The following is a 24,717-nucleotide window of genomic DNA, read 5'->3' on the forward strand; positions in this document are numbered from 1 at the left end:
ACTGATATCTGATATAAAGAAAAGAGAGAGAGAGAGAGAGAGAGAGAGAGAGAGAGAGAGATAACAGCAATGCAGCAAATAACGGTTACTGAAACACACAGCTAATCTTTTTTTAGATTTCACAGTCCAGTTATGTAGGTGTGCTGCTGCTGTTCCTCATGGTTTAGTGTTGGCCTCTAGGCTCCTTTATGACTGCTGGAGGCTTAATACTGACCCCAAACACACACACACGGCTGTGTCATCAGAGGCTGTGCTTATCTGGGCTTACCATGTGATCAAGTCTCGTCAGGATGTCAGGCTTCAACCTCAGCCTTCTGCATGGAGTCTCTTCAGTCTAGAAGTAAAAAAAAAAAGCCCCATCAAATGCATATCCACAGACTTTGGCATTACAATGCACTACAAAAAAAAAAAAATCTACACCCGATACTGATGCTACTACTGGGGAAGTCGTGGCCTAATGGTTAGAGAGTCTGACTCGTAACCCTAAGGTTGTGGGTTCAACTGAGGTGCCCTTGAGCAAGGCACCGAACCCCCCAACTGCTCCAGCATAAATGGCTGCCCACTGCTCCGGGTGTGTATTCACGGTGTGTGTGTGTTCACTGCTGTGTGCCCACTTTTGGATGGGTTCAATGCAGAGAACGAATTCTGAGTATGGGTCACCGTACTTAGCTGTATGTCACGTCACGTTCACTGATTTGTGCTTATATATAAATAGTATAAGCAAATCATGCAAACATGATCAAATAAATTAAATCTACACATTAGCAATTATAATAGAAGAGCACTAAACCAATTTTAGTGAGAACATGAGCTCGATCTAACGTGATTGTTATTACATGGGAGAGAAGACAAAAGCTGTCTCATAACGCCAGCAACCTCTTACAGTGGCAGCATGATTAATATCTACAGTTGCTCCTCTAACATGCCTAACATACTTCAGTAGCTGTCTAGGGTAATGTATACTAAAATTTCTCATGCTTTTCAGAAAACTGTCATCGGGTAAATGTGATGTGCAGTTTCGAACAGAAAATTTATCCGTCAGGTTCCATATTTATTCATCCGCAGAGAAGTTTTCTTACTGCTGTCTAGTTCAGTCTTATAGAAGTGGAAGGTGGTGTCGAAAGTTAGAAGTAAACGATGCATTTTACTTGGACTGGAAGTGATATTCATTTTTAATAGTATTATATATATCCTCACTGATCGAACTAAAACGCGCCATATTCAAGGTCCAATTCACAAACGACATCCTGTTTTGCTTTCTTTGCACCCTACTTGGGATACGACAACAGCTGAGCACTAAAGTGCCTAGTGCGTTCATGAATAAGTGCCCAGAATTTTGAATATTCCACCTTTTTTAATCACCTCTAGCCAGGGGAGTTAACACTGGGAATTACAGGCAAAATTTGATTATCTACACAGATGCATCGATTAAAAAAGTAAATGAATGAAATTAATCAAGGAAGCAATCCTAAATTAATTATTATTAAAAATGGACAGTTTAAGATTTGCCCATAACTGATACTTTTTTAAAACTTCCCTATTATTCTGAAAAAAAAAGTTGGTCATTGTATTAATCTAAGGCTAAAAATATTCAGAGGCATTATAAAATACCGAAATCACTGCCTTATGAATCAACTAGTATCATAGCATTTTCAGTTGTCTCATCAAATGTCAAATTGTTTTAAATTTCGTAATCATATCAGATCATGTGCGAGTCTCGGCCAATGACGAAAGCAAAGCCACTGTCTCTCGTGCTTAGTCTGACTGTAGGGCAGAAATTGCAGCAGTGAGCGGTGTAGATATGAGCAGTGTAGATTCATAATCGCTGATTTGAATATTGTGCAGCATTTTACTGCTCGTGAGTCACCACCTGATAACGACTAGTTGCACCCTCGGCCAGGATACGCATGGTCATGCGAGCCCCATTGATTAGGACAAAGTCTGCTGAAAACAAGTTCAGTTTGGACAAGCTGATTAGATTTGAGGTTTTGAGCTATTGTGCTTCATATCTACTGCTGTTTCTGCTGTTCTATTTAAATTATTAAACTAAACTGCTGCAGCAGTGAAGGAATGCACAACTATGTCACTACTACAGGAGTCGTACACCATCGGGACGTTTCAATTCCACACATGATTAACCAGGCAGAAATTCTAACAGAAGAGAGAAAAGGAACTTAATTTGGTAATTGGAGAGGTGCTGAGTTGTCTACAAAACTCCACACTATCTTCCAGATTCCAGTGTAAAAACTCACTGTCTGGAAAGAAAATATCATGCTGCTAAGTTCACACAAAAAACAGTATTTAGCATTGAACATTTTTTTCAGCACGCGTCGCTGGATTGACAGGTCCAGCTTTGAACCTGTGCTGAAAGAGCCGCTCACAGCTCAGCAATAAAACACTCCTACAACATGAAAACTACAGTACATAAGACAGAACATATCTCTCTCTCGCGCTCACACACACACACACACACACACACACACACACACACACACACACACACACACACACACACACACACACACACACACACACACACACACACACACACACACACACACACACACACACACACACACACACTTCATCTTTGGTTTCAGGCTATCCTAGGTTGCAGCATATTCTTCCCACACCAAAGCCACTTTCAGCAAACAGTCTAGCCTTTACTGGACCTCGACTCACACCCTTTTAACAGCTCAGTCAGATGCAGAATGAGATGGTTTAACTCGGTCATCCGAGAGCAGCAGGAATGGCAAATTTTAGCCCTGGAAAGGTTCAAATGAGTGGAACTGTAACTATAGTGTACATCAGTGAAAAAATAAAGCTGTAGACATTACAGCCTTCAGGGAGAAATTGCAGAAATGGGCCGTTCAAGTGATGGATAATCAATGCTGACAGATGAAAGGTATTCTTTTGCATTGATTTAAAGTGATTATAGTGTTTCTCTTTAAAAAGATCACATAATGCTCTCAGGAACGGTAAATGTGCTGTTCCTGTGAAAAGCATTTTCATTTAGTGAGCTGTCCCATCACACCACCTGCCACATTGATCAGGTGTAAGCACAGAGGCTTGTGTTTACATAAGAGCAACATTAAGTGATCGTGTTGAGAACTACATATAAATTGTCCTGAATTCTCAAATCCGATTGGTCAGAAGTTGTGGATTCATTTTCCCACGTTCATATTCACACAAATAAAATCATGCCTTCGTTAATAAATTAACTGCATGGTTCTATTGTTACATGAAAAACGATCACAAAGGTCATTTGATAAATCCGAACCACTGAAACTTCTTTAGGAATCATTTCAAATAATCATTGTCCAACTGTATGTTAAAGTATAAAAAAGGAAAACCACCTCCTAACAAATGAGCTCACTAGCCTTTCACATTCACCGTTTGACAAGGTGAGGCTCGTTTTAACCTTCGCTCATAGCAAAAACCTCACCACACACCTCATCTGCCTATATTTGCACTTAATTAAGAAATCACAGTAGCCTTCACAAACTTTTAGGGTTTACATATATAGTTATTTTACTATTTTCTTAAATCTATTCACCAAAGATGAGCAAGAGAAAGAAAACAAGCTGAGCAGATATGTACTTAGATTATATAATATAGCCAAGCTTTATCTGATATAAGACAAGCAGGAACAAAAATAATAATAATATTATTATTATCAACAACAACAAGAACAGCTCAGTATTAGGTTTAGGCAATATGTTTTTAAAAAAAAACAAAAAAAGAATATGAATCACGTTGTAGAGATTTTCCAAAATATTTCCCCAAAACTGCTGAAAACTAAATACGGTTCAACAATATAAATATCACATCATCTTATTTTAAGTGCACAGCTTTAACAGCTACCAACTGCTCAAACAAGCAGACATGTAGCCCGTGTACCACTAATGAGCATGTTATGATTCAGGGTCTTTCGTACTGCTTGGTTACTGTGCTTACTGAACATCAGAAATCATTACCTGTGCATACATTTTGGGGCTTTCACACTGACCGTTTATTCTGAAACAGAGCAGGGCTGGAATGAAAAATTGGTAATGTGAACACGGTCATGCAAACCAGGAAGTGCAACATGGTGGCAAACCTGAGACTACGTATAGGAGGTGTTTTGAGTTCGGCCGCACTAGAACTGTGCCATGAATCTCGTCAATGTGAACTCGACTTGTCCACAGTTCAGGAAGTAAAGTAATCTGCACGTTTTAGTTTCCACAACACACCAGTAAAGGGGAACCTTGTGGGCCACAGAAAAGGTGAGATGCATCGCCTGCTGTGAATAACAGCTCCGAAATAATATATATATATATATATATATATATATATATATATATATATATATATATATATATATATATATATATATATATATATAAAATATATGGTGAGTCACATTGTGTTCTCCATGTATGTTTAAAATGGCATAAGATGAACAATCAAGTGAGTCTGTAACCAGACCAATGCTGCAAATGTTTTCCTTTACTTGTTCTATAGAAAAAGCACTACAGCACACCAAATTTACAATTTTATTTTACCAAACCTTTCCTACATGCCAGATCAATGCAGCGTGCCCATGTGTGTGTGGCTCTTACTAAATCTATTCAATCTGTTTGCTGAAATTCTACACCTGACCCCGTTTTCAGACCCGCACAGGACACCGGTGATACGCCACACTGGAATGTGTGGGGGAAATTTCAAGCTCAATCCGAATCACACATCACAGTAATTAATCCTTTGTTTACTGAGAAACTGGGCCATTTGGATTAGCTTGGGGTAGCTGCTGGCAGTTGGAAAGGGATGAGACTAAAATAGACTCGTGTTTACAGAGTCAGCTCACAGTATCCTATTGTTTTAGCCTCAGAGCAGTGGGCGTGCTGATGTGCGTGAGGAAAAGAGGGGAAATATGGATAGCCTAAATAAAATTCCAGGCCATTTCGCTGTGAGAGAATTGATGAGAAAATGATTTTATGCAATGATTGGGCTTGGTGTAGTCTGACATGACATTTCCAAAAAGGGAACTCTAGGCTGGCTGATTCCAAACACAAGAAATGTATTTCCCTGACCATTTACCAAAAAAAAAAAAAACAAGCAAAACAAACAACATGCAAATGTTTAAGGGCACCCTAATGAAGTATTTATGTGGCCTCCTTCATAACTCACTGACAAGCCTGTGTTTGGGTTTACCAATGAGTCACTGTAATTTGAAAGTGAACCATAATGTATTTAATGACCATTCATTCAAATAGTCACTGCAGCATGATGGTGCTTCACTCTGTAGTCTTCTAACATACCCCTACGTGTGAGACCGACAAACTCTCCTTGTTCATTAATTGCTGCTCTATAACAGTATTCTGAGTATTCTGCACTAATAAAATCTAAACTGACTATTATGAAGTGTAATTGATTGTGAAGCATATATTAAACTAAGATGTAAACAGGCTACGTAAGCTGATCTGGCCAGAACTACAATACTGCGGGGGGAAAAAAAAGTACTTCTCTTTATCATGGCCAAATTAATGCTAGATTCTAAACACAATTTTGGCCAGCATAGACTCAAATCATATGTATTGGAGCGGATAGAAAATCACTCTTGGGTGTGTTATTACCATTGGGCATGTTTATACTTGTTCTAAATGGATCTCATCAGGGTTGACTACAGTATAAAATTGTAAAACACGTAGGGAAGAAAAACAGACACACCTTTATAAAACGGCTCGAATTATGCGATTAATACCGTCCCCTTGTCACAAAGGTACCGTTGGTTTATTCTCAGCATTTAATTGACGTCTTTGCCTAGCTTCAGAATAAGGTGTTAGGTTAAGTAAGGTATAACTTGACAGACATTTCCGCAAAAAATTGTACACCCTGGGGTGGTGTGATGTGCCACGACACACAGTGAAGTGCAATCCAATGGTATATAAATCAATCTAATGTTGTGGAAACTCAGAGACAATCTAGTTCCTGTTCTCACTTTCATTTTAGCAGCCACTCACCAGCACCACTCCTCCACTTACTCACAAAAAAAAACAAAAAAAAAATATGTGTCAATTTACTGAGAAACCACAAAGCATGAACTACATCCTGAAGCGTTTACTGAGCTGAGAATTTTTGTTAAAAAGCACTTACACCCCAGACTTGTTTTATTGAGACTAAGACTGACGGTTTTTGAAAACCTGTTCATTATCTTTGATTACGTGCCATGTCCATCACACAAGCACCCGTACGACTACTGTTAACACAAATACAATAAGGTATTAGATCTAGTGCATTACTAACTTATCAACAAATTATCTTTCATGTTACTGAGAGAACCCGGTGGCTTAGTGGTTAGCACGTTCGCCTCACACCTCCAGTGTAGGGGGTTCGATTCTCGTGTGTGTGGAGTTTGCATGTTCTCCCCGTGCCTCGGGGGTTTCCTCCGGGTATGCCGGTTTCCTCCCCCGGTGCAAAGGCATGCATGGTAGGTTGATTAGCATCTCTGGAAAATTGTCCGTAGTGTGTGAGTGAATGAGTGTGTGCGTGTGTGTGTGTGCCCTGCGATGGGTTGGCTGAATGAATGAATGTTACTGAGAGAACTGCAGTCAGAGGCCAAGAGCCTTGCTGTTCTAACAGAAAACATTTAAGTGTTCAACGTTTCCGTAGGCTATAACACGTGTGAAGTCTTTTACAGAGGTCCTTTTCAGGTTACAATACACAAAATAAGAACTGAGCTCTAAAGTCCACAAAGTTCTTCACTGAATAGCTCAAATTGTAGGATGTGGCAGTACTGTTGTTATTGTATTTCATACATCTCAAGCTAAGAAATGCTCATGATAAACGACAGAACAAGCGGTTAGATAATAAATGGGTGCTAGGGAGAGAGAGAGAGAGAGAGAGAGAGTGGGCTGAAAAGTCCAGACGAGCTTGATAAAGCGATTCCTAATCCTCTTGCATTCGCTGGCCATGAGATTATAAAACTGTCTTGCTGCACCGTCTGTAGGAGGTTGCTTGGCAGTGTGCGTTTTCCTCTGGAGTTCACGATGCCAGTCCACTTCCTGTAAAGCTCTTATGAAACTAAATTCCAAGCCCACAGAATCCTGTTTGATCCTGCTGACTGGAAAAGATCCAGTAAAAGTTCCTGCAGACATGGAAAGAATCACCCTCTAAAGAGGAGAGAGGATTTCAGGTTGGCTCGCTCTGAACAGAGAAGTCACAGATGAATAAGATGTCGAATTGGGAGATGGACAAAAATGATGGGACTAAATTTTGGACCTTAAAGAAGTTAATGAATGCAATGTAAGGAATATTCTTAGGAATAAACTACACTAGGGCAGTGCAATATGTTACCACTAACAAAGTGGGTTATTAATGAAACATTGCTCTTTTTTCTTTTAAACATTATGTTCTGGAATAGCTGAGAAACAATTTACGTCCTGTTGTCAACAGTTCGTTCACAAGCCTCTCATGATAATAACATTAATAATAATAATAATAATAATAATAATAATAATAATAATAATAATAAACCACAGCATGTTACTTTACCAAGAGAGCTGAAAGTACTAAACTCCTCTTAGAGACTTTTATAAAACACTTATTACACTGGAAACCGTCTCAGTACAAAGCTTCCTTACATCGATAGCTGTATGCTTTTCTCTGAAGATGAACACATACACAAAGCGCTTTCATATACACTGATTATTCGTGTACTTTATCATGCATTTTCACATATAAATATATGATCACATTTTACTGTCTGTCAAAGTGTTAGGTTTTTTGTTTGTTTGTTTTTTCCATTTTAGTGTATGTCTGTATTTCTGTAAACTACCAGCTGTATTTGTTCAACAGATAGATGGCATGAGACCAACACGGACGACATTTCTTCTAACAACTCTATTTAAATATAAAGTGGTCTGTATGTACTCTGACCAATAAGGGAGTTTACTTTAGAACTGCTCTCGATAAACACGTGCCTGGTCTAACTCCAAAACCTCTAGGATCTGCCCTCTGCCTTCTTGAAGAAGTGATGACATCATTGTTCACCAGCCAAAAAAAAAAAAAAAAAAACAAGCTTGTTATTAATTAATGATGGTAGTAGGGACAGTATCAGATAACCCACAGAGGACTGTATTACCTGGGTTAATATCAAGTGTTAGGGGTGTGTGTGTGTGTGTGTGTTACAGTAATGTAGGATATACATTGTGTAGCAGAAAATTCAGATGTATTTCAAGATTTAAAATAATTACGGCTTGGGGTGAAAGGGGGTCACTGTTTTCAGCACCATTGGTGTTTTTATCAGTGGTATTTTCCTGTAACACCAGCATCACTCATGTGTCATGGCTTCATATAACAAAGCATGTACAGAAATCTTACACATTAAACAGGCAACAGAATTTAAAGGTTGCATAGTTGAGCATATATCTTGTATATGATATCTTATATCTTGGTTCATATGTTTTACCGCAAGTGTCCCATATTTGTCTTTAAAGGAAATACATCAGTGCTCTGTATACGCATGGTCATATCAAGTACTTGGGCAACTTTATCAAGATGCAGCTTTGTTTTGAGCTTTCTTTACCTCAAATCCCAAAATATCAATAAAAATGACCAATTGCCCATTCCGCCACTGAACAATCACTGCTGTTGCTGTCCTCAAATGTCACATCACCACGCTGTCATCACTGTATAAACGTGAACGTAACCTAGTTTGCATCAAAACACACAAAGGCTGTATAACTTTTCCATATCGTCCTCACTGACACAAAAAAATAAAACAGTTACAGTTAATAGTGTAATTATGGCTACAGGTATTAAGTGTATATACTTTTTACACATTTACTCTATATATTTATATACGCCACAAAATCTATAAATAAACTCAACATACAGGGTCGTTGTAAAAAGTATCCAGCTGTAAAGTACACTGAAATAGGGCTTACTGTAAGGTATAAGTGAAGCAAATATAACCAAGAAGCTTAGATTCCAATTCTCAGCTATAAGCTAGTGTATACGCATAAGGATTGACACCAGGATTGCTTTTCTAAAACAAACAGGTCAGAACAGAGAAAGTCCCCTGCAGAACTGAGAATTCACTTCAGTAAAAGAATCAACGGGCAGTTTCTCAGAAAACAGACTAATACTTTAGTGAATGGCACTGCTTGTGTACACAGACATAAACTAGCCCGATGCTGTAACCATAGCAACAGACCTTTTTGCCATCCAAAATTACTTTGCCTATAAATGTTCCAAATGAAAAAGATCATCCATGATGTTCAATTATGAGAAGAACATTTTCTATCTGAACAGTAATTCTCTCACAAAATTGACAGAAGTTGTTTCTTCCTGATCTAATAATGAATAATATTTTTGCTTTAATTAATGCAATGTTTGAGACAGAAGACAAAACCGGACGCTAGATTTCATTGTAAGCTACAACTGGCCAACATCATGTTTCTATTGAAAGCTCACGGAGAATTCATCTTAAGATCGTCACTTCAAATCTCAAATCTTATTCTGTAGCTACGTAAGAATTTGGTTAAGATCGCTTGATGATTTAAGGAGCTTAATGTCCATCACACACAACATTTAGCCACGTCATCTAATGGTGACTATATGCTCAGACCATACCAATTAAATATACATTACCAGCTCAAGAGCACATTAATATTAATCACAAAACCTAAAGACAATTGTACAACAGGGCAATGGGGCAGATGAAGTTGAACCAGCTTTAATTACAAACAGTGTTCAATATAAATGTGACATGAGCCAGTGGTACTGTGAATAAACAGCATCTGCATGTTCTGGTTAATCGGGCTCATGAACACTTTATTCCATTATATTAACTACAAGCTGACAAATCATGACCCAGCTGCTAACTGTGATTGTAAATAAAATTTCCCAGCATACAAATGTGGAAGTGTGGGATTTGAATGCAGCTCGAGTTTGTGCTTCACATGCGGACGCAAGTGAGAAAAATAGAGGACAGCAGGACGCGTGGGCTCGTGTTTCTCACGTCTAACAGTTGATGTGGACTCTTGTTAAAATGGAACTGCATCTGTTAGATGATGATTAAAAAAAATATTCCAGTACGAATTCACTACATAATAGTGAGCATTTCAAACATTTTTTTAAAACAACCATACACATGAAGTCAGTAAAGACTATTGTAATCATGTTTTTATTTTTAGTGTGTGTACACCAGAAGTTTCCATTTTTCTTAAACAACCACGCAATCGAGAAGCTATAATTTCCCAGTGCCAGAGTTCTCAGTGAGGTGTAGTGAGTATAAACACAACAATGCTCAACATTAATCAGCCAGAAAACAAAATAACCCATTTATACCACAGACAAGCAAAACTTAAAGAAAAAAAAAAAAAAGATTGAAGTTATGACAAATACACTTGTATGGCAGATTTTCCCTTCACCATTCAAATAAATAAATAAATAAATAAATAAAATAAAAATGCACAGCTAGCTTAAAGAGACCAGAAAACAAGCACTTCCACCAGCTCAGGTTTAGAGTAGAGGATGGTGTAATAATACTGTACAAGCTGTGTAGTAAATAGCTGCTTGCTGGCGGTGGTAATTGCAAAATCTCAGCCCTGTAGTAAATATACTTTAAAAAATATACTTTGCTATACTAGCAAAAGTTGACCATTTAAATTGCATGCCATTCTGAGTAACAGGATGAAATGTTGTGCTGTCCTTCCCAGGACGCCAATCATCCCCTTTGTCTGGGGTTTTCATGCAGTATACACTACACAGCCATTAGTCACTCGGCAGTCGTCTCGGTTATCTGATTAACTCTCATGGTATCATGGTGTGTCTTATTTTCCTTTATAATGACCCCAAAGTTCAGAAGTAGTGATGCTGACAAAGCATATGAAATCCCTTCCCCAATCACCCCAACGCACCCCCACCACAGGGTGAAATCACTTCCCTCTGTATTAAATCACTCTCCCCATGGATTTCGGGAGTCCAAATGTAATCCTTAAACAAACCGGCAGTTTCGATTGTGTTCAGATTGAGTTCAGATAGTGTCAAGGTGATGGTCTGCTTTCAGCATAGAATGGCCAACAAAAGCGCATTTATGTACCTGTATGTCTAAAACCCAGTTAGAGAAAAACATATCTTTTGGATAGAGTCAGGCATTTATTTGACAGAATTTGATTTAGCCTCTTTATAACAGTCCACCAACGTGGGTGGAAACCCCATATCACTGATCCATTCCAGTAGTTTCAGCAACTATGACTCATGGTTCCAGATTCAGAGAACAGGACACACACACACTTTTGATGCAGTATAATAAATAGGGTAACACTGTACCCAAAGGCATAAACAAGATGCTGGCACTTTATTAGTTGTACTTTACCTACACAGAACAAGTCTAAACTAATGTGGTGTTGTGCCTTTAAACCGCTTATCGGTAGAACCATAAAGTCTGATTCCAGACTACCATCCGATTCTGAAAGCAAGCGTGTGTGTGTGTGTGTGTGTGTGTGTGTGTGTGTGTGTGTGTGTGTGTGTGTGTGTGTGTGGAGATATGAGTAGACAGCAAATCAGTTAGCTCTCTGCGTAATGTTCTGGGGAATGTCTCCAGGGTGAAAGCAGCTGCATCACACAATGTCAACAAATTACTGATGCGAGTGTCATCCAGGCCCCAGCTCCGGATCAGGTGGCTCGTGAGGCCTTCGGCTGAAATCTCCAATTCTCATCACAAATTAATTCCTAACTCTCCCTGAACATGTGTGGCTGATGATGTGGCATTTGGCTGTATTAACATGAATGCTAAATGTTAAAATTATTCTCAGCAAATGTACATCAGCACAATGCAGTTGTTTTTTATGTAACATTTTTGTACAAGCATTACAGGTATACAGTACCTTTGCACAATACACGTTCACTGGCTCATCAAAATTTAAATCTTAATGGAAACAGAGAGGAGCACAACAAAGACTGAAAGACTAAGCTGACTGTTGATCCACTCACGAAGTCCAGATGATCTGTGGAGCCAAAACCTGAAGAAAGTCAATTGAGGTCACATGTCGTGATGCATCTGCTTTCAGAACACAGGAATCTTGGTCAGGGATCAAACCGGTGCAGTGTGAGCTCCAGGGATGAGGGTTCACAAACCACTGGAAAAACAAATTCTCCTAAAAACAGTACAAGACCTTTCCATGGGCTCAGTTTCAAACATTTTAACCCTACATTTACTCTAGCAAGCAAGATGTATCTGGTTTGGCTTGAGGGTGTGTAGACTGATACCTTGTGTGCATCTAGGTTTGTTTTTAGTTTTCGTGTGAAATGCCAAAATGTAAATGTTTCTCAAACTAAACAGTTAAACGTAAATGAAATAATGCCCTATTCTTCCTACACTCCCAAGGATCACCAGCTAACATCACTAATTCCGTTCCATTCTCATATCAGTTGTGACTACATAGTACACTAAGTAGTTATACATTAAAGCAAAGTTTACAAAATTACTCAAGCTATAACTGATTTGAGTTTTGTTTTGTTTTTATCACAGTTTACATATTATGAGCATTGCTTTACTTTTAATAAAAACATCTTCGGGTCACTAGTCAGTTTTTTTTTTAAACTCCAGTTAGTACTTGAATAGTAATGAAGTGCACTCAGGCTTAGAGGTACGAGAAGTCAGTGGATGTCTATCTACGGTACATGTGCTGTAGTATATCGGGATACAAGATTACTAGGTTTAGATTTCAGCAGAATCCCAGACGCCATAAAGCTTAGAAGGACTGACCATAGCATAACACCACGTCTGTTCATAGTGATTTTACACCAGATGTTTAGTTCTTTTTTCTGTTCAATGACTAACTACAAGATTTAAATAGGCATCTCACCTATTTCAAGGCAGTACAGAGAACTCCACTGATGATTGTTTTCCTGTAAAAGCACATGCAATGTGTGTCACATCAGACTTTTTATTCATTTACACTTACGTTACACTTAATTACACTCAATGGCGTGGATTGTCCACAAAACAAAGTTCGCTGGTGTTATCATAAGTTACAGCAGTCTTTTCCTCAAGAGCATCTCATCTCATTTCCTCACCCCTGAGACAAATATGACAAAAGTACATATCTTGTTACCGAGAAACAGCAAGGCACAAACTCCTCTGTAAACATTCCCCGTCTAATGGAAAATTCTAACCTCCTTTGAGTGTGTGAACAGAAACCTGTGATTTGCCTTGCAGCTGGAACTACTGTCACAGCTGTGGTTATAGAATAATTAATCAACACCTTCAGACAAATTCGAGAATTCAACGGCACTGTGGTATATTTTAACTGAACAACACTTAGCATCAAAACGATGAATACTGAAACCCACACACTCGCATTAAGCGTTGTCAGTTTCCAACCATAGCTGGTGTTAAACAAGACTTGAGTTTGTCTCACTTAGAAAACCTTGTCATCACCTGACAAACGTTCTTCACGCCCCATCTCTTCACTTGCCTCATGTGCTCATTTTTCTAACCCCATCCTCTTTAAAAAAAAAAAAAAAAAAAAAAGTTAGCTTGCAGCACAAGAATGTGTTAACAAGCTTCCAGTACTCAGGAGTAAACAGTGATGTTTCTGCCGCTCTCGTTTCCTGCCAGCACAAATATTCTTAGACGTGATGTGGGCTGTAAATAAAAATATTCTGTTGACTGTAACTAATTCAGTAATTGATTTTAATTTCATATAATTTCAAGAGATTCGCACACAAAAAAACAGTGATTCTGTACAAAAACATTACCCCAGGTTCAGGGACAAGCAGATTTCATTGTATTGGTCTTTTGACAATTTATAAACCAGTAAGAGGAATTAAAACTACTTATTTACTTCCGTAAAAACAGGTTTTTTTTGTTCTGGTGGTGCGACATGCCGTAAGCATAGAGCATGCTTCTGAGCTCCATCACCCGATGCACTACACACAGAGCCAGACAATCTGCACTGATACTGGGCAGGTTAATTAATGTATATGGGCAGAATGCAGCACTTCAATTCACTTCAGCACTTCAACTCTCCTAACAGAAGTAACATTCACCTCATGGTTACACATTTCGAGAAAATATAAAGAGGCCTGCAAGACCTGCTACATCTGTAATAAGCAAGGTGAAGACACCAAATTTTGGCTTCACTAGCTAGCTTGTTACACCTTATTACATTACGTTAGGTACAACTCCTTAATTATCCTATTCAAACAGGTTTCTGAGCAAAGAAAATGTATGAATTTATTAACAGCTCACAGAGGTTTCCCCTTCCCAGTGGGATAACTAATAAAATCCCAGATTTGTCCATTGCTGTTATCTAGCAACTTTTATTACAGACAGTTTAGATGCAATCTCTGTATAATGCTTAGCAGATCGACAGACCTTGCACATTTTGTTGCATCCTCTGTGAGGTCAGAACGAGTCACTCTCTTTTTTTTTTCCCTCTGCAGCCATTCTTGAGACAGGCTGCCCACTCAACATTGCCATGAGCCAATTCAGCACTGATGAATGTTAAACCAGTATGATGCTAAATGGCTGCACTATTAAACAAAAGCACTACAATCATTCCTACAAGCTTAGAATCTTTTGAGAATACACAAGGTGTCCTCAAAAAAATAAATAAATAAATAAATAAATAAATAATCTGCCTTTTGCTAAATCAGTGAGCTTTGGGGAAAATAACGGCCGGCCCACTGCTAATGACCCTGTTCAACTGATGCTGCTGTGTTTCTCTTCGCTGAACTTGACCTCCAGTCACACACACAGCACAGAAGGTTACATGGCTGCTGTTGTGGGGGAGGAGAACTGCTGTACTCCGTAAGTCCTTGAAGAAATCTGAATGAGGATGTCAAATATGAGCAACAAAGCACCGAAGATTTATCGGCAAGACTCTCACTTTTATGATACTCGAGTTATTTCTTAAAGACAAAAGAAAGGATACGTAAAAACCAGTGACACTGACGAGTCACAAAAATTGACAAGCCACTTTGTGATGCCACTTGAACACAATGGCAGGAACTTAAGAAATAATGACAGTCTGGAACTAATGCTAGCACTAAAAACAGCCTAAATATTAACTTAATACGTTTTTTTTTTTTAAAAAGTTCAGTTAAAATAGTACACAAAGGCTATGGGTCTGTTTCAGAGAGCAGCACAGTGCAAAGTGGTTCAGTTTCCCCAAAAATCCAGCTATACCTACTACAAATGCAAGGATTAGACAAAATCAAGTCTAAGTACCTACACAATTTATTCTCAGATGCTAACCGGTATGATAAAACAGTTAAGTGCCAAAGTGCAGAGAACAGAATGCTCGTGTGTGTGTGTGTACATTTGTGTACAGAAAAAAATCATAATCTACTTAGTCCTTTAACAAATGGCCTTTAGTCGATGTTTTGGTTTTTTTTTGCTGTGGATCTGCTGCTAACTGTTTAAAGGTGTTTGAAGCTGCATACTAATGCAGGAGACCAAAGACAAATAGGTGTTTCTAATCACTTTCTCAACCATTAAAATTCTTTTTAAAGTCATAGCCATAGACATGTCGTTATCCTTTTTCCCCGTTAAACTGCAGATTGTCATATTTTAACCAAATTGAAGGACATACCTAATAAATACAGTAAATTGATGGCGTCTATGCATCTGCCTAATATGATTTTTATTTCACGTTAATGAAATAAAAGCATTCTCCACTGACCTTGATAAGAAAAGATGTTACCAAATTAAAGTAGGGGAAGAGGGCGGGGCTGCCAAGAGAGACCATTTAATACACTAGAGACTCCACTTAGATTATCTAAAACAGTGGAAAGATCATTTTGAGTTGTCCGGAAACTCGGCCTACATTTTGTGTGTTGTTCATTAGTGTTGCCTATCACGTTGCAGTTGCAGTATTCCAGAGGACACCCAAGAGTCCCTGTATTATTGTAGGGAACAATAGCGCTGAAATATACCCAGGGGTCTCAATGTGCAATGCCTGAATAATGATCACTGCTATTTTATCTGTATAACCAGTAAAAGAGACGTCAGTTGTACATCATTGGTCTGAATCAGTTTGATAAAGCAGCTGTTTAAGAAGGCCGAAGTCTAGCAAGTTCCTGACGTCTTGCACAAAAATGACAGAAAATAAACAGATGAAAAATATGAACAAACCAAAGATGTTTCACTGTGATGCTGGATTTCAACTTCCTGTGCCTAAGGACCACTTCCATCATTTATACAACACTGAACACCAAAAGCACACCTCTTCATGATCAGTAAAAGAAAATAAACCAATATATAGCCAACACAATTGTATAGTAGTTTTAGATCATTTTAAGAAAACTCATAACATCAGCATTTAATCAATTTAAGCATTTGGTTCTAGCTGGGTTTAGAACGAATGAGAGAACCTTTTAATTTGAAGGTCACAAAAACTATATGCGCCACTTCTGTGTCACATGACAAGTTTAGTCTCCTTAACCGCAAGACAGGATAGTGAGGTTACATCATTTTTAACGTGTAACAAAGAGCTTGTGTCACAGGTGTCACATAAAACTAAGCATCACTATAAAAGAAACTAGAAACGAGGAAATGTAATCACTGGCAATGTGCTGTGGTATAAAATGTGGCTAGTTATTGGAAGATGATCAGTAGCAGGATGGTATGATGTGGCCTAATGCAAAGTAGATTTTTATTTATTTTCATGATCCCATCACAATTTTAGATTCTTGTGTGTACAACAGGACTAGTACGTCTTTCCGCTCTTCCACCTACAGAATGAGTCTTTCCACGATCCATGTTTGTGCAACAAGAGAGTTAATAATATAAAACCTCCATAAGAAATGATCATGTGAGAGAAACTGTGTGCTTCGCAAGAAGAAACAGATGAAGTGAGGTGATAATTTGACGCCTGGGAAAGCTCTCACTGCTAGTGGGCTGTGAGGACACTCGCCCTTGATGATCATTTGTTGTTTTTTTTTCCTCCAGAATTTAACAATGCTGGCTCACAATTTGTGTCTGGTAAGGAATCTGTGGTAGGGCAGTCATTAAACCCTCAGGCCCATTTTCATTTGGCCAAATTACTGACTGGGCAAAAACAACTATTTAAAGCAATAAAATGTTCGGAGGGTTTTATTTAGTAAAAAATTGTTATCAGACATCATTCCGGGACATCGAAATAAGCCCAGATAAAATGTAGTCAACAAAGCCTGTGAATTTTACAGGGGTTATCCATTACAAACCTTGCTGTGGTTTATGACTCATGGTGGTTGTTATGGTTTCCACTGACAAAAAGTATGGCTGAAGTAATAACTGGTTTGCGCTTTAAGAATCTAGCCCCTGGAGAAACTCTGATAGACATCACAAATCTTCAGATACAACTCACTGGATGGCAATGCGACTCACTGGCTGAGTGCAGGCCATGAAATAATGTACAATGATCAAAAAAAGTCATTGATCTCAGCCTACACGTTTGCACGGTCACTGTGTGATTTCACAACTTGGCATAACAAAAAAGGTCTTGGTGAAAGACTGACAGTCCCAAACCTCAGACCAGGAACTGGAACTAAACCAAATTTGTATGGAAGTACAAAAGCACATTACACTTCCTGATTAGGCTCCAGCACCTTGTCTGAGAAAAGGGCTACATGTATCACATAAATGTTAGCAAAGTTTATCGCAAAGTTTTCACACATAAGCAAGAACATCTTGTTGAAAAGAAGGCCAGGGTGTTTTTGGTGTTTTGTTTCCAACACCACCATGGTGTTCAAATTCTCCTTCAACAATATAGGTCAAGACTTCAATAAGGGTTTTCCTTGGTTTCCAAAAACAGCCTACATTTTTATTTCACTAATCCTTTCAAATGACATTTGCTCATTTTTGGGAAGGAAAACGTTGGAAAGATTACAAGAGTAGTTTTACATTTTACCTACTTCTGAAACCTACAGAAGCTTGCCAAAAATATTATATCACGGACTACAAATCTGCTGTTTGACTTTAGATAAATTAGCAATGGTCGCAGGTAGTTTACATCAAATCATAACACATGACAGTGATCACAAATGAAAAAGTCCAGGCTATAATATAAATCATTTATTATGTATTTTTATTTCAAACTGTCGATCAATGATATAAAAATAAATCTGATATGACAAAATCTACTTTTGTGGTATGTTTTTACAAACAATAACTTTTTCTAGCCTGACCCCCTGAATGATCTGCCTGTGGACGTTCAGTTTCTAAACAAATATTAGACTGAAGAACTGCACAGCATTCACTGGAGTTACACTGGATCGTTCGGCTAGCATTAGAGGATAAAATCAACCTCATAAGCACATAAGCTTGCAAACGCTGAGGTTTCCTTTTAGATGTCATACATGGATGCTTCAACCTACGTTTCGTGACCCTCTACGAAGCTCGTCCAGCTGCTGTGCCCGTGACAACGCAGATAAAGTCTCTATGAAACACCGTTACTCTGCGATTACATAACTTTGATTGCTAAAGCCACACACACACTATTTCCATAATGTCTAACGTCAACGAACTGTCATTTATTTAAAAAATTATCAATCAAATAAGATCATGTCTTTAAATCCCATCCTGTTAGAGTTTCTATTATTATTATTGTATTAACATGTTGTATTCTTCCTGGGCCAGCAGTTAACTCCTGTACTGTAGCCTGCTGTAGTAGGAGGATGCCAGAAGATGCAGAGACAAGATTAATAATCGCTGCTCAAACAAAATGCAAGACAACAGTACCTCCGACTCCCTTAAACATTAATCTTCACTAACAGATGTACATAGAAAAGTATTTATAAGCTAATACAAGATCATGTTTGCTCTGTAAAACAATGCAACAATTTAGAAGCTCAGAAATTACTGTACCTATTAAGAAAGATTTCAAAAAGAAAATTAATTCCACAATATATTAACGCTGGCCATAATTCATCAACGCATTAACAAACACTCACCAATATGATTTGGTGTGAGATCTAGTTACAGTGCAACATTTAAATTCGCTTTATTTTCTCTTCCACAAGTACACATTAATCACAATTTAACAATAATTAACCAGAAAGCCAAAGCAAAAAAAAAAAAAAAAAAAACTCAGGGAAAGAATCCTGGGGTAATGTTTCAATTCCTGGGAAACGTTCAGGAAGAAGGTTCTGATGCGGCTGGTTAAAAGATTGCTCGACGAAGAAAATAGAACTTTCTGGAAAAAACGGACGTCGGCCATTAGAGCCAAAATGTCTCATCAAAAGAGCAGCACTGTAAAGTTCACACGATGAATCATTTATGAACAGAATCTGAGAATGTGGCACTAGTGATAAGCAAGTGTTTGAAACATAAAATCCACCAAATCTACCAAGTGTGGAATCTGCTATGATAGGAATTACATGGCAAATATGAATACCTGCATACTGAAAAAAATACTGTTTGAACATTACCTGTAGCTGGACCTGGAGTCAAGTCAAACATGCCTCATTTAAAAATGCTTCAGGTAAAATGTGTAAATCACGTCGGTACTAATGCTGGACATAAGTCTTATTCATTTTGAATAATAAGTATGAAAAGCACAATAATAAATTCCCTACCTACTACAGTATGTAGACCATATTTGCATGCACACTGACAGATCTAAGCTTAATTACAAGTGATTGTTGTAGGACTTGTTCACAAGCTTTGAGAAGTGAGAAATCATACGGCCATAACGTGATAATTGTGTTAGAAAGTGTAGTGTCCGTAAAAAGTTGATCGGTTACTGATTTATCACTAAAAAGTTGTGGCACAAATGAGAGATTTCTTTAGAAGCTTGTCTGATAACTTATAACCCTCATAAGTGCTGATTCACTGGGAATGAATGGAGACATTGTCTATATTTAACTGTTCTGTTTTAAACTCCTAAGACATGGTTTTGCTTTAATGGGAAAGGAAAAAAGGTTAATGGCTGCGGAATAAGCCTTGGGTTATTTCTACTAGTTGTACAGAAAGTATTTCTTTTTTTTTTTTTTTCTTTTTTTAACAAGTCAACTCAAATTCCAGAGATACACCAAAAAGGTTCATCTCCAATTATAACTAACCAAATTGCCCTTAATGCAAAGAATTACATCTATTTAAAATATGTTAGGTCTATTCTGGGGTCAATAATTTATGAATGGTGCCATGAATTCTGGAAAGGAATATAACTTGTTATCTAGGATTGGGTCATTAAGGGAAGAGCAGCAGTGTCTCTGCTTTTTGCAGCAGTCGTACTCGTGGCATTTGGAAAAAATATGTTTAAGGGTGCTTTCACATATGTAATGTTCGGCCTTGATGAATCAAACTCTAGGATGTTTCACCTTTGATGTGGATTGTTTGTGCAGGTGTGAACACGACGCTGGCACACAGAACAAATAACAGGTCCGAGACCATCTAAGGGAGATGGTCTTGATCTAGTTCCACTTCCAGAGTGGTTTGATTGCAGTAAATGAATGGATCCAACTGCATGAAGTGAACCAGACATGGTGCGTGTTTTGGGTTGTGGGCGACTGATCATACGAGCTGCTAAAATTAGCTGTAATGCACAAAGTGAGCCAAAGGACAGAGCTGAAGTACCAAAATGGGCAGTTTCTAGGAATTTGGACCAAGAAACAATGAATGTGAAATGTGAAATGTTTAGACTATAGTCATTTCTATAATTATGTAGGAATGTATCCATGTTCTTCTCTGTTCGGGTGATTTTTATGGATTTATTTTTACAGTTTTTACTCGTCGTATTCCTGAGTGCTGAACAAAGTAGTTTTACTATTGCGTTTTCCACCAGAGATGAGAGATGATCTGCATCAACATTTTGTGGGTCTTTTGTGGGTCTTTAATTATGCAAAGTGAGAAAACAAACCAAATATCAAAAGAACAAAAAGAAACATGTTTCACATACTTGGATACAAAAACCAAATTAAGAGGTGTGAAAACACTATAGCAGACATTTAAAACAACTCCTAATAATACAACACCCAGTCAGGGTGTGACAGCACCATCATTTTATTTTATGTTGTAACAGGTACAGACATGCTACAAGACCATTCATTTTGGTATTGGTTAGCAAGAAACAACATCACTACCCCTGAAGGCTACAGATCTGATTGATCATAAAAACCTAGTTAACAGTTTTCCTAACAAAATGAAATGCACCATTGGTGCAATAGATATTGGTACATTTACAAGACTGCCCCGAACCATTAACCAAAGCAACCCAATGATACCAACTACAAAACCCTGCAGCAACATGACACTACGTTAAGTATTTTTAACGAAAGCCAGGGACGATGAGTGACGGTTGACGATTTAACCATTGGTAAAATAGAAAAAAGCAAAGATTCTGTAGTGCCATATAATGCCAGTGGGATCATGTATCATGATCATTGAACAGCTAGACTCCTTATCATAAAACACTTCATTTTAATTCAGTCTAATATTCATTTTAAAAATATATCAAATATCAGAAAGGGAAATAAAGGTGAAGGATTCACATGAGTTTAATTAGGAGATTAATGTTTGCTCAAATGAAGTCATAAAACCTTGTACTACAATGGCACATTTTCCCAGTTAATGGAAACAAACAGAAAAACATGTAACAGGTGGCTAAATTTTGACTAAACAGCACTGAACACTCCTAAACTGGTTAGAATTTTTGTTAAAAAAAAAAAAAGACACACACAAACAGATAATAAATTCAGTCTTAAATTGGCTTTTGTGTTTTTAACATTCAAAGCACCAAGATATTTTAGACTAGGTCATTGCGCTATGAAAATCTGGTCGCTACTAGTAAACTAAACAACCAGCATTAAAGACAAGAAAGAAACGTCTACTTTGAGAGTGAGTTCTCAAACTTTTTGCAGACATGGACCCTTTTAAGTGCAGAATAATTTTCACTGACTCAGCAGTACAGAATTAATTCAAGATATGTCAGATAATATTTTCTGAAGCCCACACATCTTCCTTTTCCTAAATGTTTGATTGTAAGAACACAAGTGTGCGTTGAGTTTGGTCCTATACCACAATTTTTTTTAATCATGTACCTTCCGGCTATGTTTCACAGTCCCCTGGGGTCCCAAAGCCCACTTTGGGAACCAATGTATTATGAGAAACAAATATCTCAGCAAAGTGATTGTTGTAAACACAGGAGTGTCTTTTCAAGGCAAATTTAAGAAATCAAATTTGATTTTATTTATTACATTTTAAAATTAAACTAAAAGACTGAGTTTACATTATCTGACCCAGCTTAAAAAACTACATGATGACATCCGTTGAGGGAAGGAAATTACATCGTGCGTCTAGAATTAGCTCCAGAAAAACACAGACCATCACACATCGTGAAACTGCGAGTAACCATCTGTCCACGTTTTCTCTGCATGGCAACCTTGAGGCCTTTGAGAAACAGGATCAACCTCATAGTACAGGAAAGTCAGAAAAACAAACTCATCAGCATGAAAAAAAATAAAAAGTCAAGTCCACTAGAGCACTGTCTGGCTGCTGAGCGGGAAAAAAGCCATCATCCCATCCTCCATGTCTTGCATCAATCTGTCAAGCACCGGTTACATAACTGTGCCACTCTGTCCTAGGGAACAGAGCAAGGCTATTTCAAACTAAAGCTACAGAATGATTTGAAACGCTGCAGCAACTAAACTAAAGCTACAGAATGATTTGAAACGCTGCAGCAACGATTCCCAACCAACAATCACTATCATTTTCTCTCATCGTGTTGTGTTACACTATAAGAGTGTAAAGTTCAAAGCATATTACAAAAGGAGGAGATATAATCTCAGCAGCAGCACAGGATCCAGTGACCTTTCAGGGTAATTCTCAGATTTGAGAAAACGCACCAAGATTGAAAAACTATATTTGAAGGGAGAGGGAAAAAAAGCCAGTGACAAAACAGGCACATGTCACAAATCCCCACACCCACAGATTAGCTCTTCATATCCAGATTACTAAACAAAGACAGAAATGGGGTCAGAAATGTACCAGGAATCTACAGAAATTTTCACAAGATGAATCATGGTTAAAAAAAAAAACTGGCTGTGTGTGTGTGTGTGTGTGTGTGTGTGTGTGTGTGTTAACCTCTCATAATACTCCTGTCAGTGGTTTAGCTTTGACTCGGGTTGCTCTCCCATCCCCCCACCCCCCCTCACACACACACACAAGTAGTTCACAGCTTCATTTCTGTCATGTACAAATGCAAACAGGTTTAAATGTCATATATTCAGAACTCACCACAAAAAAACACACATTATGGAAAACACATACTTTGTATTAGTACTTATTCAGTGTTTAGTGCCCTGTTTAGCATTTCAGTGTTATAAACTGCTTAAACCGATCAAGTTAGCCTGTTTAATGTTTACTAATATTTAGTGAAACTTAATTACCAAAAATGTTTACAATAATAATAATAATAATAATAATAATAATATATAATAATATATATATATATACTTATATATATATTATTATATATATATATATATATATATATATATATATATATATATATACACACATACACATACACACACACACACACACATAACACAGTTATCATACAAATAAATAAGTAGTTATAATAACTGTTTTGCTTTCAAAATGTTAATGTCCGCTAAATTTTAAAATACCAGTTAGTGCCTCGTGATATACTGTATTTACACACACGCGCAGGCAAACAGGCTCTCTCTCTTTCTCGCGCGCTCGCTCGCACGCACACACACACACACACACACACAGAGAGAGTATGGCGCGCGCACGCGCACGCACACACACACATACACACTGCCCATCCCCCACCCAGCCATATAAGCTAACCAAGAAATACCGTTTTAAGTACAAAAATAAAGCGCGTACACCGTTATAATTACACCTCGCTTGTTTTTAAGCATTCTACACGTGCTATCGGAACAATATAAGTAATAAACTACAGAAATACACACTTACTTACTTCAATATCCCGGGCGACACAAGGGGAGCTTCTGTGCTGTGCTGTGCTGCCTGTGTGGAATTTCCTCCTCCTCGGCTATTTGTTAAAACAGAGCGGCAATAAAGCGTTATAAGCCCGTTGTGAGGCGGCGAATCGCGAGTTAAATTCCCAAACAAGCGTCCGGTTCGGTTTACAGCGGCGTAAATGTGGGTTAAACGTTTTAAAAATACATATTTAAGAGCGAATGAGGTGCATTTGTGGGGCTGTTTGCTAGTGGAGAAAGCCAAACGGTTCAGGACCAGCCAACGGCTTCAGACACTCAAACACTGAAGCGGTGACTTTCCATGCGAAAATGGTAGGAGGCCTGGGCGGCTGGTGCTGCAGCTTTGTTCAAACTGAAGCTCAAACACACATCAACACACACATGCGCTCTTTCATCGCTCTTTATTATACAAGGAGAATGTATCTGTCTTTGTTGTTGTTTTTTTAGAAGGAATCCAATACAGAAATTTGTCCTTGTATGATAATCCTATTTAACAGATAATATGCTTCATTTAAGACTAATACGGATAGATATTAAGAACTTGATTTCAATAAGCACATATAATGTGTGTTCACATTCTGAGATCTGAACATTGAAATCGGGTTCATTTTCTATACCTTCAGCTTTGACAAAAATTCCAACCGTAGTTCACTTTACAAGTTTATATCGATGTGCTTCTTCTAATGTGTTTTTGTTTTTATAATAAGACTCGTTAGAGCAAATTTATATGAAGCACGATCCAAATAATCTATGTCTAATAACAAAATAATG

The 24,717-nt window shown here is 37.9% G+C and overlaps 1 protein-coding gene across 7 annotated transcripts in view; it reads right to left on the reverse strand.

Annotated features, from left to right (window-relative positions):
* The window catches only part of tbl1xr1a (tbl1x receptor 1a), a 54,976-nt gene extending 30,671 nt beyond the window's left edge, over positions 1–24,305 (reverse strand). For 2 of the 7 annotated variants that reach the window (XM_047807132.1, XM_047807145.1), the window contains exons 1-2: positions 23,925–24,305; positions 269–334 (exon numbers count right to left, since the gene is read on the reverse strand). The gene's annotated coding sequence lies outside the window, so the exon portion shown is untranslated. Of the gene's footprint in view, positions 1–268; positions 335–23,920 lie in introns of all 7 variants that reach the window. The other 5 variants (XM_047807141.1, XM_047807157.1, XM_047807137.1 and 2 more) reach the window with 4 other exon arrangements.
* Positions 24,306–24,717: the final 412 nt, after the last annotated feature.

This window comes from Tachysurus fulvidraco, chromosome 2 (assembly GCF_022655615.1).
Source record: "Tachysurus fulvidraco isolate hzauxx_2018 chromosome 2, HZAU_PFXX_2.0, whole genome shotgun sequence".
NCBI lineage: Eukaryota > Metazoa > Chordata > Actinopteri > Siluriformes > Bagridae > Tachysurus > Tachysurus fulvidraco.